This window comes from Arachis ipaensis, chromosome B10 (genome assembly GCF_000816755.2).
Source record: "Arachis ipaensis cultivar K30076 chromosome B10, Araip1.1, whole genome shotgun sequence".
NCBI classification, from domain to species: Eukaryota; Viridiplantae; Streptophyta; class Magnoliopsida; order Fabales; family Fabaceae; genus Arachis; species Arachis ipaensis.
The window spans coordinates 90,886,788-90,900,735 of record NC_029794.2 but is presented as its reverse complement, the minus strand read 5'-3'; the positions used below and the strand labels follow the sequence as shown (position 1 = coordinate 90,900,735).

Below are 13,948 nucleotides of genomic sequence, written 5' to 3'. Positions count from 1 at the left end.
TTGAGAGAGTGGCTGCGTTGGGGTAATGGGTTAGGAACGTGAGGTTATCTGATGGGGGTGGGGTGGGATAATGGTCTAATGGTTTTTATGGTTTTTAAGTTGACCGGTTCGGTTCGATTTGGTTAAGGTTTTCAGCATCAAAACCGAAAACCGAACCGAACCGCAGAAAAAACAGCAAAATATAATTTTATCAGGTTTTTTGGTTTTCGATTTGTTCAGTTTTTAGTTTTTTTGGTTCGGTTGATCAATTTTATTCGGTCTGGATCAGTTTTAAACACCCCTACCTCTGCCAAGACTTCATCATTCTAGTTTGTTTCCTTACTTTTTACCTACTCTTTCATATCCTTAATTTATCCAGAGTTACAATTGGATTATTTTTATAATTTATTAATACAAGAACCATTTTTATTTTTGATTGATCTTTTTTATTATTGATTATCATGTCTTTCTTTATTTTCCTTTTTAATTTTGTGAAGTTTACATTCATGATAATGGAGTAATTCCCTAACTTGATTGGGAGTTGATTGAAAGGAGAACCTTGAGTTGGATTACTCAAGAGTTAAAGTGTAATTGGGTTTATTGTTGGTTGTCTCTCTAGTCATTAACACTAATCCTTCCCAAGGGAGAGGATTAGAACTTGTGAATAGAAGTAGACTTCCAACTTACTTGACTTTCCTTTACTTGGTAAAGGATAACTAAGTAGAAGCAACCTTCAATTATCAATTGATCTTGAGAGAAATTCAACAAGGATAGAACTTCCAATTAATCTACTACCAGTCAAGACCTTTATTTGAATTATATAAATTCTCTTATTTATTTTTCTATTTCTCAACATCAAAAAAAAATTTCCTGGAAAACCTCTGATCAATAAGCTGCATTCTTTCCTGCAACTCATTGGGAGACGACCTGGAATTCATACTCCCAGTATTTTTATTCTAATTTCGTGACAACCCTTTTAAATTGATAAGCGGAATTTTTTCGGTTAAGAACTGTACTTGCAACGTATTTCTTACCTTAAATTATTAATCTACTAATTTCCGCCACGTCAATTTTTGGTGCCGTTGCCAGGGAGTTGCAATAGTATGCTAACTTATTGGTTGGAATTTATTTATTTTCATTTTATTTTATTTTATTTTTTACCATGAGCTGCATGTTTCTCTCTTGAATGATGCGTTCATTGCCAGATCCGAGTTTAGTCCCATTTGATCCTGAAATTGAAAGAACTCTTTCACATATTAGACGGACTCGACGTCGGTTAGCCTCTGAGGGTGGTGAAGTGATTATTATCGATTCACCAATCTCATCTGAGGGCGAATCTGAACCACCATCTGAGAGCGAAACAAGCTCATTTACTACTGACTCAGTTGATTCACGTGCAGGTGACATGGCAGCACCAAGGAGGGTTACTCTCCAGGAAGCTGGAGTGCTAGATTTTACATTGCAGCCGTATCAAGTGCATCACCCAACTGTGGCTAAAGATTTTGAACTAAAGACTACACTAATCAACTTGTTGCCCAAGTTTCATGGCTTACCCGCTGAGGAGCCTATCAAGCACCTTAGGGACTTCCAGACAGCCTATTCTACTGTTAGGCGTCATGGTACAGATGAAACTTCTATTCTGTTAACCACTTTCCCATTTTCTCTTGAGGGAAAAGCGAGGGAATGGTACTACGCTCAGCTGCAAGCGACTGTTACTAACTGGGATACGCTTAGAAGAGAGTTTTTGGAAAAATACTTTCCAGCTGAAGTTACTGATAGATTGAGGAAGGAGATTTCAATGATTATTCAATGCGAATCCGAGACTCTCTATGAATATTAGGAGCACTTCAATAATCTCCTAGATGCCTATCCCCATCACATGATTCATAAACTAGTATTGATCAGCTACTTCACTCAAGGCATGAACCCCCAGGATAAGACTACACTGGAAGGTGCTGTGCTAGCAATGGTTCTTTGAAAAAGTACAAAACCACAGATGAAGCATGGCAGCTGATCAGTGACTTAGCGAGTCCACTAGGAATCACAGACAGAGGCGCGGCCATCCCAAGGCTGTTAACGAAGTTTCTTCCAGCAGGGAGACTACTGCTCTTACACAGAGTATATGTGAAATGGCCAACCTACTGAAGCTGATGCAGTTAAACCAACAACAAGCTCAACATGCCCCACCACAGCAAAGTCAACAGTTAGTCCCACAGAGAGTGTGCGGAATCTGTGCTGATTATAGTCATTATACTGATAAATATCCGCAGCTCCAACAGGAAGACAATACTGTAGCAGCCACTCATAACTTTTATGACTGCCCGAATCAAGGATACAATCAATAAGGCGGCAACTACAACCAAAGTGGAAACTATAACCAGAGTTGGCAAGACAACTCCAACCATGGCTGGAGAGATCATTCCAACCAGGGCTGGAGGGACAACTATAACAGAGGAGGCAGAGACAATTAGGAAAATTAGAGGTGGCATAATAACAACAACAGGCAGCAGAACCAGAACCAGCCTTACAGAGCACCTCACCTAAGGCAATCCCAAGGACCACAGCACAACCAACAACAAGTTCCTCAGATCACTTATTCTAATTCCTCTTCTAATGATGAGATGCTTCAATCCCTTGCACAAGGACAAAAGAGATGGAAAGTTCACTTAACGGTCTAACATCCGCTATACAAGCTCTCATCTCTCAGATGGGATCATCCAATACTTCTAACACTCAACATTCAAGCTCTAGTGGAATTCCTTCTCAACCCTTACCCAATCCAAAGGGTGGCATCAATGCCATCACCCTAAGGTCCAGAACCACATTACAAGAGAGGAATCAGGAGGAGCAAAACTCACCAGAACACGCCCCAGCTGAAGAGGTGGTGGAGGTAGAGGATGCTGAAGAGGAAGAGAACGTACAAGACATAGTTGAAGAAGAAGAAGCTCAACCATAGAAAGGAGCACCAAAGGATGCAGATGCTGCAGAAAATGCCCTTCCTATTCCATTTCCACAAATTGCAAGGAAGCCCATAAAGCAGATGGAACTTGATCCCAAAATGGTAGAAATATTCAAAAAGGTTGAGGTAACTGTTCCCCTTTTTGATGTTATTCAACAGGTACCTAAATATGTGAAGTTTCTAAAGGATTTATGTATACATAAAGATAAAATTAATAAATTAGAAACTATTCCTTTAGGTAGTTCTATTTCTGCTTTAATGGGAGGTATACCTGAAAAATGTAGTGATCCAGGTCCATGTATGGTTAACTGTACCATTAGAGGTGTGATATTTTCTGACTGCATGTGTGATTTAGGAGCATGTGTTAGTATAATGCCTTTGTCTATATATGATACCTTGAGGCTCCCTCCCTTAAAAAGGTCGGCAGCTCGTTTTATGTTAGCAGATAAAAGCATTATTACAGTGGTTGGAATTACTGAAGATGTATTAATGAGCATTAAGGGGCTCACATTTCGCATTGACTTTTATATTCTGGAAATGCCCCCTAATGACTCAAGAAGGCCATCATCAATCCTGCTTGGAAGACCATTCCTGAAGACTTCAAAGTTCAAGCTGGATGCATTCTCAGGAACTTACTCCTTTGAGATAGATGACAGAATAGTAAAGTTTAGTTTAAATGAAGCTATGAAGCACCCTCTGGAAGATCATTCTATCTCCCAGTGTGACATCATTGATGAAATTGTAGCTGAAATTCACCAGGAAGAATTAGAAGAGAAGTACATAGTGCAAGGTCCAAGTGTGGGGACACTTTTTGAAGATAATGCGAGCACATTGCCATTATCACCAGCTTCAGATGATCCAGAGCCTGGCTATGAGCAGAAATTAGAATTAAAGCCCCTCCCTCCACACCTCAAGTATGCTTACCTTGAGGACAAGCAGAAGTTTTCAGTTATCATTGCAAGGGAACTCACTTCTCAACAAGAAGAACAGCTACTCAGTGTGCTGAGAAAACATAAGAAAGCAATTGGATAGAGCCTGGCGGATATAGTAGGCATCAACCCTCAAGTTTGTGAGCACAGAATATTCTTAGAAGAGGGGGCAAAGCCTGTCTGTCAACCTCAAAGAAGATTGAATCCCACCATCTTAGAAGTTGTCAAGAAAGAAGTGACCAGGCTACTTGAAGCAGATATCATTTACCCCATCTCAGATAGTGAATGGGTCAGTCCAGTACAAGTAGTGCCCAAGAAGTCTGGAGTCACAACAATAAGAAATGAGCATGGAGAGCTTCTGACAACTAGAGTGCAAAATTCATGGAGAGTTTGCATTGACTATAGGTGTCTCAACCAAGCCACTCGCAAGGATCATTACCCCTTGCCATTCATTGATCAGATGCTTGATCGCGTATCAGGTAAATCCCATTATTGCTTTTTAGATGGTTGTACAGGCTATTTTCAAATTCATATAGCTCCTGAAGATTAGGAAAAGACTACTTTTACATGTCCTTTTGGAACTTATGCTTATAAGAGAATGCCTTTTGGCTTATGCAATGCACCTGCTACATTCCAAAGATGCATGACGAGTCTTTTCTCTTACCTTATTGAGAACTGTATGAAGGTTTTTATGGATGATTTTACCGTATATGGTGATTCATTTAGCCTTTGCTTGGATAGTTTATCTAGAGTGTTAGATAGATATGTTAGTATGAACCTTGTATTGAATTTTGAAAAATGTCACTTTATGGTAAAATAAGGGATTGTACTAGGACATGTTATGCCTAATACTGGCATTTCTGTAGATCCAGCAAAGGTGGACGTTATTTCCAGTTTACCTTACCCCTCCTCCGTGAGGGAAGTCCGTTCGTTCCTTGGCCATGCAGGTTATTACAGGAGATTTATTAAGGACTTCAATAAGGTAGCATTGCCTTTATCCAGATTGCTGCTGAAAGATATTGAGTTCGAGTTTAGCGAAAGCTGCATGCAAGCGTTTGATAAGCTGAAGACCGCCTTGACTCAAGCTCCAATTGTGAGAGGACCAGACTGGAGCCAGCCATTTGAAATTATGTGTGATGCCTCCAACCATGCAGTAGGAGCGGCGCTGGCTCAGTGCGAAGGTAAAGATCCTTTTGTAATTGCTTATGCGTCTAAGACTTTAGACGCTGCTTAGTCTAATTACACTACTACTGAAAAAGAGCTTCTTGCTATTGTTTTTGCTCTGGATAAATTCTGAGCCTATTTACTTGGCACCAAAGTAGTAGTGTACTCAGACCATGCAGCTCTAAAATATTTATTAGCTAAAAAAGAGTCTAAACCAAGGCTTATACGTTGGATACTGCTACTACAAGAATTTGATTTAGAAATTAAGGATAGGAGTGGTAACCAGAATCTACTGGCAGACCACTTGAGTCGCCTTGAGCACATTAAGGATGACTCCACTCCTATAGATGATAATTTCCCATTTGATAACCTACAAACAGTATCTGAAGTAGTCCCTTGGTATGCACCTGTAGCTAATTATCTAGTTAGCCACACTTTTCCTCCAAATTTTACTAAGCATCAAAGAGACAAACTGAAAAGCGAGTCCAAATATTATATATGGGATGATCCATATTTATGGAGATGTGGTACTGACCAAGTAATTAGACGGTGTATGCCTCAATCGGAATTTCAGTCCATTTTAGCGGCCTGCCACTCATCTGAGAGTGGAGGACATTTTGGCCCTCAAAGAGCAGCTAGAAAAATTTTAGACTGTGGATTCTGGTGGCCTACTCTTTTTAAAGACGCTGCTGAATTTTGTAAATCTTGTTTCCCTTACAAAAGGTTTGGTAATATATCCAAGAGGGATGAGATGCCTCAACAGATTATGCTTTTCTGTGAAATTTTTTATGTTTGGGGAATTGACTTCATGGGTCCATTTCCAAATTCTAGTGGTTACTTTTATATACTGTTAGCTGTAGATTACGTCTCTAAATGGGTGGAAGCAATTCCTGCCCACACTGATGATGCTAACACTGTTGTTTCCTTTGTTAGAAACCATATTATCTGTCGCTTTGGATCACCACGAGCAATTGTGAGCGATCAAGGCACCCACTTTTGTAACAGGAGACTAACAGGATTACTGAAAAAGCATGGGATAATTCATAAACTAGCAACAGCCTACCATCCCCAGACTAATAGACAAGCCGAGGTGTCTAACAGAGAAATAAAGCGTATATTGTAGTAGATAGTCAAACCTCATAGAAGATGAAGGCTGTGCATGATAAGCACATCAAGAGGAGAGAGTTCCAACCTGGGGACTTAGTCCTCCATTACAACTCCAGACTGAGGCTCATGCCAGGCAAGTTGAGATCAAGATGGGAAGGTCCATATAGAGTAGAGAAGGCTGAGCCATATGGAGTTTTCCACCTGAGTCATCCTTCAAGCTCTGAATTCATCAAAGTCAATGGACATCGCTTAAAGCTATATCATGGTGAGAAGATAAAGAAAAACAAGGAGCTAGAGATCTTCCTCTTGGAGGATCCACCAACAGCAGAAGACTGAGCTAGTAGAGCGTCCAACTTAAGGACGTTAAAGCAAAGTGCTAGGTGGGAGACAACCCACCATGGTATGATCCTTCCATTTCATTCTTAGTTTTATTTTTACTTTAATTTTTTTATTATAACTTTTCTCATCATCCCTGCATATAGCTGCATATAGTCCGCATGAGCATTCTACACATTTTTATTTAAAAAAAAATAACACGCACGTGACACGACAGCGTCACTGACGCATCCGCATCACGAGTGCATTAGGAAGAAAAGATAATTGAACCGAGAGTCACGCGAAAGCATGGCTGGAGGCGTGCCTTAGGCACAAATATGCCCACGCGACCACGTCAACCACGTGTTCGCGTCATTTGCGAACTAGCCTCCCCATACGTCCGCGTCACCGACGTGAACGCGTGGCTTTGTGAAATCGACGTAAATGGGTGTAAGGCAGTAAGTTGGGCTGGAATGGGGCTGGACCCATGCTTGAAGCACAAGCCCACTCACGCAAACGCGTGACCCATGTGTCCGCATCATTTTTCAAAGTATAGCCATTCACGTGATCGCGTCAACCACGGGACTGCGTCACCCTAAAGTTTGGCAAAAAGAGTTTCGAACAGAGAGTTGCGCGAAGTCGAGGCTGCCCTCGCGCCAATCGCACCAATCAACTCACGCGACCGCGTGCCCCACGCGTCTGCATCATTTAGCAATCGCGCCAACAGCGCGAAAGCGTGACCCACGCGTCCGCTTCACATACGGCGCACAGAATATCCAGATCAGCCAAAATATCTTATCTTTTCTTCTCCAAATCCTTATTTTTCTTATATCTTTCTTCTTCCTTCTTCCTCCTTACTTCTTTCTTACTTCCTCCTACTTTCTTTTTCACCACCATTATCAAAGTTTTTATTTTCTTCTCCCCTTCTTTAATTTTACATTATTATTCTTATTTTTTATTATGTTTTCTTCTTCTTTTTCTTTTTACTTTCTTTATCTATATTTTCTTTTTCTTTTTCTTTCTTTCTTTTTACTCCTTTTAATTGGTGTTGGAAATTTATTTCGGTCTTTAGTTTCTATATTTTGCTTGTGGATTATCATGAATCTGTTTGACAATTAATATTACATTTTCAAAGGGGTACTTGCATGTTCTATTTTATATTTTCAAGAACATATTCACCATGCATGCTATGTGTTTGTGAAAAAGCCCGTACGACATCATGCAATACTTTTATGTTATCCTACTACCTTAATGCCATTTTTTTCACAAAATCCCTTTTATATTTTATTGATTAAAATATTATTGTCAATACAAACAGATTGTTAGTTTGAATGCTGTGGTAATCTAACTTGGACATTGTATGCTTGATCTATGCTACTCATGCCTTTGCCGGCATGCCAATAAACATCTTGCATTCAATTGCCATCACATGCACTTGCTATATTACCATGGATGAGCTTTCACATGTAATCATGACCATGTGTTAACGTCATCATTATTTACCGTGCATTGATTATCACATATCATGTTCTCTTTCTTGCTCTAACCCTTAATTTTACAAATTTCTTTTCTCTTTCCTTTTTCAGGATGGCCACCAAGAAAGGAAAGGAGAAAGCTATTCCCAAACCACCAGCAAGGAGAGGAACAAAAAGAGCATTAGTGGCAGAGCCATCTTCAACAGCAGTAAAGCCCTCAACAAAAAGAATAAAGAGGATCATCAAGGTCGATGAAAAAGAAAAGGCCTTCCCAGCAAAAGACACTGCGCGGTTTCCTAACCGCTACTGTGAGCAGATGTTCCTTATCCTGGCAGAGAGGAATTACAACAATGAGTACCTTCTTATCCTCCCGACTAACATTGCTACCTTTGTTAAGCCGCAAATTAAACGAAGACAATGGGGATTCCTACGGAGATAGTCATGGCAGGTTGATCTCTCATGGGTAGTAGAATTCTACTCCAACTTTCACATGCCAACCATGCAGTCTGTCTATGTCCGTCAGAAATAAGTCTCCATAATTGAAGAGGCCATTCAGCGAGCTTTAGATCTTCTCCCTGCTCTAGAAGGATTGGACGCATTCCAAAAAGCCTCACTCAAGCGCCAGACATACCAATTTGACTGGGACGCCGTTCTCAGAGTTATCGCACAACCTGGCAGCAGATGGATCTACGGATACCATCGATCCCGACCTAAAGGGATATCGGCTTCAGCACTTACCTTGGAAGCTCGAGTATGGGCACAGATCATGTCCCATTATGTCTTTTCGAGCACCCATGAGTCCTCCTTCACTGCAGACATGCCTGTTCTACTTTGGTGTATTCTTATAGACCAGCACCTAAACTTACCAAGACACATCCGGAATGCAATGGGACATGTACAAATTACGGGCAATCTACCTTTTCCCGCCTTGGTTTCAGATCTCGTCTCAGCAGCCGGAGTCTCCTACAGAGCTGGGGACACCAAAGCCATGCTTCCACGGGATGATCAGTACGTCCCTAACGAGAAATATATCAGACCACCACCAGCCACTACAAGCCAGCCTACAGAACCGGCTGAAGATATTCCTCCATCAGTACCACAAGCACCTACAACAAACCAACTGCTCCATCAGATACTCGAAAGGTTGGATCGGCAGGAACACAAAGCAAAGTTAAGAGAGCGTCGAAACAAGCGCCGATTCACATACCTCAAGGAGCTACTTATGGGGAACTACAAAGACCCAGACACCTCGGACTCCACTTCTTTTACCAGCACAGGGAACCATGACGGTCCCGATGGTGGAGATACTGCTACTAGCCCCCCTTTGTTCCTGACAGATGGCACCGAAGACGGTGTAAAGCCTTAAGTGTGGGGAGGTCGGTTAGTACCTGACTTCCGGAGGTAATTTCTCTTCCTTAACACCAATAAAATAGGATATTTAGTTAGTTTTTCTTTTGTAGAATAGGATAGATTGCACAGTAATAGGTTAATTGCATGCATGTTCTACTTGATTGAAAAGATAATAAGTTTCTTCTAAGACCCTATTTTTTGAAAAATTTCACTAATTTTAATCAAAACTTTTATGTTAAATTTGCTTGAAGTTGTATTTGGAACATAGTTTAAAAGCCAAGAACACACAACCCGTGAGATTTTGAGCCTAAGTACATGGTTACATTATTTAACCATAAATATTTTATTCTTGTGTGTTTACTTCTCTATGATTGTAATCTATATTTTGTTTCATCCTATATGTCCAATGTTTAATATATTTATATGCTTGCATATGATTGAGGCCATTATTTGTTTAGATCACTTATCCCAAATAAGCCTACCCTTTAAATTACCTTTGTTAACCACTTTGAGCCTTTTAAAATCCCATTTGTTCTATATTTTAGCACATTACTAGCCTTAAGCAGAAAAACAATTATATATCCCAATTGAATCTTTGGTTAGCTTAAGATAGAAATTGTGTGTTAACTGAATATGGGAAGATTGTGGGGACAAGGGTTAATAAGGGAATGTGTCATGATAAAATAATGGGAATTTGGGTACCTACTCATGTGAAACTATAAAAATTAAAAATCTATGTGCATTGAGAAGCTACGTTTATTTTCATATTCAAAAAAAAATATTCAATAAATAAATAAGGGGACAAAATTACCCCAATGCTAAGTTGAAGTTCAAAGATCAATGCATATGTGATAAATTAAAATAAAGGTTGATGCATGAGTATGGAATGTGAAAGGAAAATTTTGGATAGCTAGGTATGAAATTTGAAGTTGTATAGAATATATATATGTGTTAGGTGAAAGCTTAGGTTAATTAAAGATTCAATTTATAAGCTTACTTAGCCATATACATACCCTTACCCTTACCTTAGCCCCATTACAACCTTGAAAAGACCTCATGATGTTTGCATTGGTATATTAAATGTTGTTGATTGGTTAGGTGTAGAACAAAATTTAGAAAGCATGATTAGAGAAGAGTAGAGTGATTACCCTATACATTTGAGAGACTAGAGTGCACATACATCATCAGTGAGGGTTCAATGCTTAAATTCTATGTTCCTTGCTTTTATGAGCTACCTTCTTGTATTTTAATCTGTTCTTACTGTATAAGAATTGAATTAGTGGAATTTGATTTATGATGGTCTTAAAGAACTTACTTACTTTTAACCAAGTGGACAAGAATCATATAGTTGCATTCATATATATATAGGTTGCATTGCATTGCATGAGTTTTACATGTTCCTACTCATTTACTTTATCTCCTTCAACTAAGCATGAGAACATGCTAATGTTTAAGTGTGGGAAGGTTGATAAACCATTATTTTATGATTTATATTGTGTTTAATTGTGTGGTTTTATCAAGTCTTCACCCACTTATTCATATGATTTGCATGTATTTACAATTCCTTCCCAAATTTGTTCTATGGTTGAAAACTCGCTTCTTAGAGATCCTTTAATTATGTATTTTAATTCTCCTCTATACCATTCGATGCCGTGATCCGTGTGTTAAGTGTCTCAGGTTTCATAGGGCAGAAATGGCTTAGATAATGGAGACGAAGCTTGCAAAAAAGGAAGGAACACAAGAAATTAAAGAGATGACCAACGAGAAGCGACGCGGAGGCATAGCTCACGTGACCGCAAGATATAGAGAAATCGAAGTGACGCGCTCGCGTGCCTGATGCGAACGCGTGGATTGGAAGCTGCACGAGTGACGCGAACGCGTTGATGCCAGGGAATTTTGGCCAGTTTCACTGACCTTTTCTTTACTATTTTAGGGTAGTTTTATGCATTCTCTTAGTTAATAAGCAAGTTTTGGGTAGATAATCACTTACATCTTGATTCAAGAAAACATTGTGAGTTTTATATAATTTTATGAGAATTATGCATGAAATGAGTGATAAAATAGAAGATGCATGATCTCATGAGTTAGAACCTAACTTTGATGCACTTTACTTGCTTGATTTCAGGACAAAGGAAGCAAGGAAGATGCCACGTTAATAGCCACGTTAGTCTAACCAACGTGACCATTAACGTGGAATGGGAGCTAGCCTGCAACATTAGTGAGAAAAGTGATCGCCAATAACGCCTTCATGAGCCATCATAACCCACGTTAGTTGCCACGTTAACTACATTAACGTGGAAGCTAACGTGGAGGAAAAGTAAAGCTCCAACGTTAGTGGTAAAAGTGAATGCCACTAACATTGGAAAAAAGGGCACACTTAGCCACGTTAAGAGTCACGTTAACTACATTAACGTGAACTCTAACGTGGAAGGAACAAAGAAGTGCCAACGTTAGTGACACTCACCTTTGTCACTAACATTGGACCAAGCCACCATTAGCCATGTTAGTTGCCACGTTAGTTACATTAACGTGGAAGCTAACGTGGAGGAAAGAAATGATGAGCCAACGTTAGTGACACCCACCTTTGTCACTAACATTGGAGATGGCAATCACCACCACGTTAGTGGCCACGTTAATACAATTAACGTGAGAAGGGGCGTTTGGAGCGTTAGTGACAAAGGTAAGTGTCACTAACGCTCTCGAGGCTGAGGCATGCCCACGTTAGGAGTCACGTTAGCTACATTAACATGGACTATAACGTAGGGAGGAAGGGCAATAAGCAAACGTTATTGGAAAAGGTGAATGCCAATAATGTTTGCGAAGGACCAAGAGGCAACGTTGTTGAAGTTAACGTGGACCAACTTGGGTTAGGAACGTTAGTAAAAAAGGTGATCGTCACTAACGTTCTCGAACCCACATTTTCACTTAACGTTAACACCACTAACGTCCTAACTAACGCCCATGCCTAACTCACACTTTCTCTGCAAGCAAAGCTGAGCCCACTGAAGACTGCAAATGCTTCAACTAAAGATCCGAAGGCCCATATCCAAGACTTGAAGAGCCAACTAGAAGATCAGAAGAGTAGTATATATCGGAGTAGTTTTGAACTAGTAAGGGAGCTTTTTGGCATTTTGGAGAACTACACGCTGTATATTTTACTGCAACCTCTAGTTTTAGTTTTCATAATGTACTTTACACTTACGCTTTCCATTCCCAGAGCTATGAACAACTAAACCCCTTTCATTGGGTTAGGGATCTTGATGAGTGGATAATTTATACGCTTTTTGGCATTGTTTTTAGTATATTTTTAGTAGGATCTAGTTACTTTTAGGGATGTTTTTATTAGTTTTTATGCTAAATTCACATTTCTGGACTTTACTATGAGTTTTTGTGTTTTTCTGTGATTTCAGGTATTTTCTGGCTGAAATTGAGGGACTTGAGCAAAAATCAGATTCAGAGGTAGAAGAAGGACTGTTGATGCTGTTGGATTCTGACCTCCCTGCACTCAAAGTAGATTTTCTGGAGCTACAGAACTCAAAATGGCGCGCTTCTAATTGTGTTGGATAGTACACATCCAGGGCTTTCCAGAAACATATAATAGTCCATACTTTGGCTCCGTTTAGATGACGCAAAAGGGCGTTGAACGCCAGTTCTATGCTGTAGTCTGGAGTTAAACGCCAGAAACACGTCACAAACCAGAGTTGAACGCCAATAACACGTTACAACTTGGCGTTCAACTCCAAAAGAAGCCTCTGCACGTGAAAACTTCAAGCTCATCCCAAGCACACACCAAGTGGGCCCCGGAAGTGGATTTATGCATCAATTACTTACTTCTGTAAACCCTAGTAACTAGTTTAGTATGAATAGGACTTTTTACTATTGAATTAGACATCTTTTGATGCCTAGTTCTTAGATCATGAGGGCTGGCCTCTCGGCCATGCCTGGACCTTCATCACTTATGTATTTTCAACGGTAGAGTTTCTACACTCCATAGATTAAGGTGTGGAGCTCTGCTGTTCCTCATAAATTAATGCAAAGTACTACTGTTTTTCTATTCAATTCAACTTATTCCGCTTCTAAGATATTCATTCGCACTTCAACATGAATGTGATGAACGTGACAATCATCATCATTCCCTATGAACGCATGCCTGACAACCACTTCCGTTCTACCTTCGATTGAATGAGTATCTCTTGGATCTCTTAGTCAGAATATTCATGGTATAAGCTAGATTGATGGCGGCATTCATGAGAGTCCGGAAAGTCTAAACCTTGTCTGTGGTATTCCGAGTAGGACTCTGGGATTGAATGACTATGGCGAACTTCAAACTCGCAAGTGCTGGGCATAGTGACAGACGCAAAAGGAGGGTGAATCCTATTCCAGTATGATCGAGAACCTCAGATGATTAGCCGTGCTGTGACAGAGCATTTGGACCATTTTCACAAGAGGATAGGATGCAGCCATTGACCACGGTGATGCCTCCACATGATTAGCCATGCAGTGACAGCGCATCGGACCATTTTCCAGAGAGGATGAAAAGTAGCCATTGACAATGGTGATGTCCTTACATAAAGCCAGCCATGGAAAGGAGTAAGATTGATTGGATGAAGACAGCAGGAAAGCAGAAGTTCAGAGGAATGAACGCATCTCCATACACTTATCTGAAATTC

The 13,948-nt window shown here is 40.1% G+C and overlaps 1 long non-coding RNA gene across 1 annotated transcript in view; it reads right to left on the bottom strand.

Annotated features, from left to right (window-relative positions):
* The window catches only part of LOC107621815, a 14,177-nt gene extending 1,452 nt beyond the window's left edge, over positions 1 to 12,725 (bottom strand). Inside the window, exon 1 of the long non-coding RNA XR_001615952.2 lies at positions 12,715 to 12,725. This is a non-coding gene — a long non-coding RNA (uncharacterized LOC107621815). The remainder of the gene's footprint in view (positions 1 to 12,714) is intronic.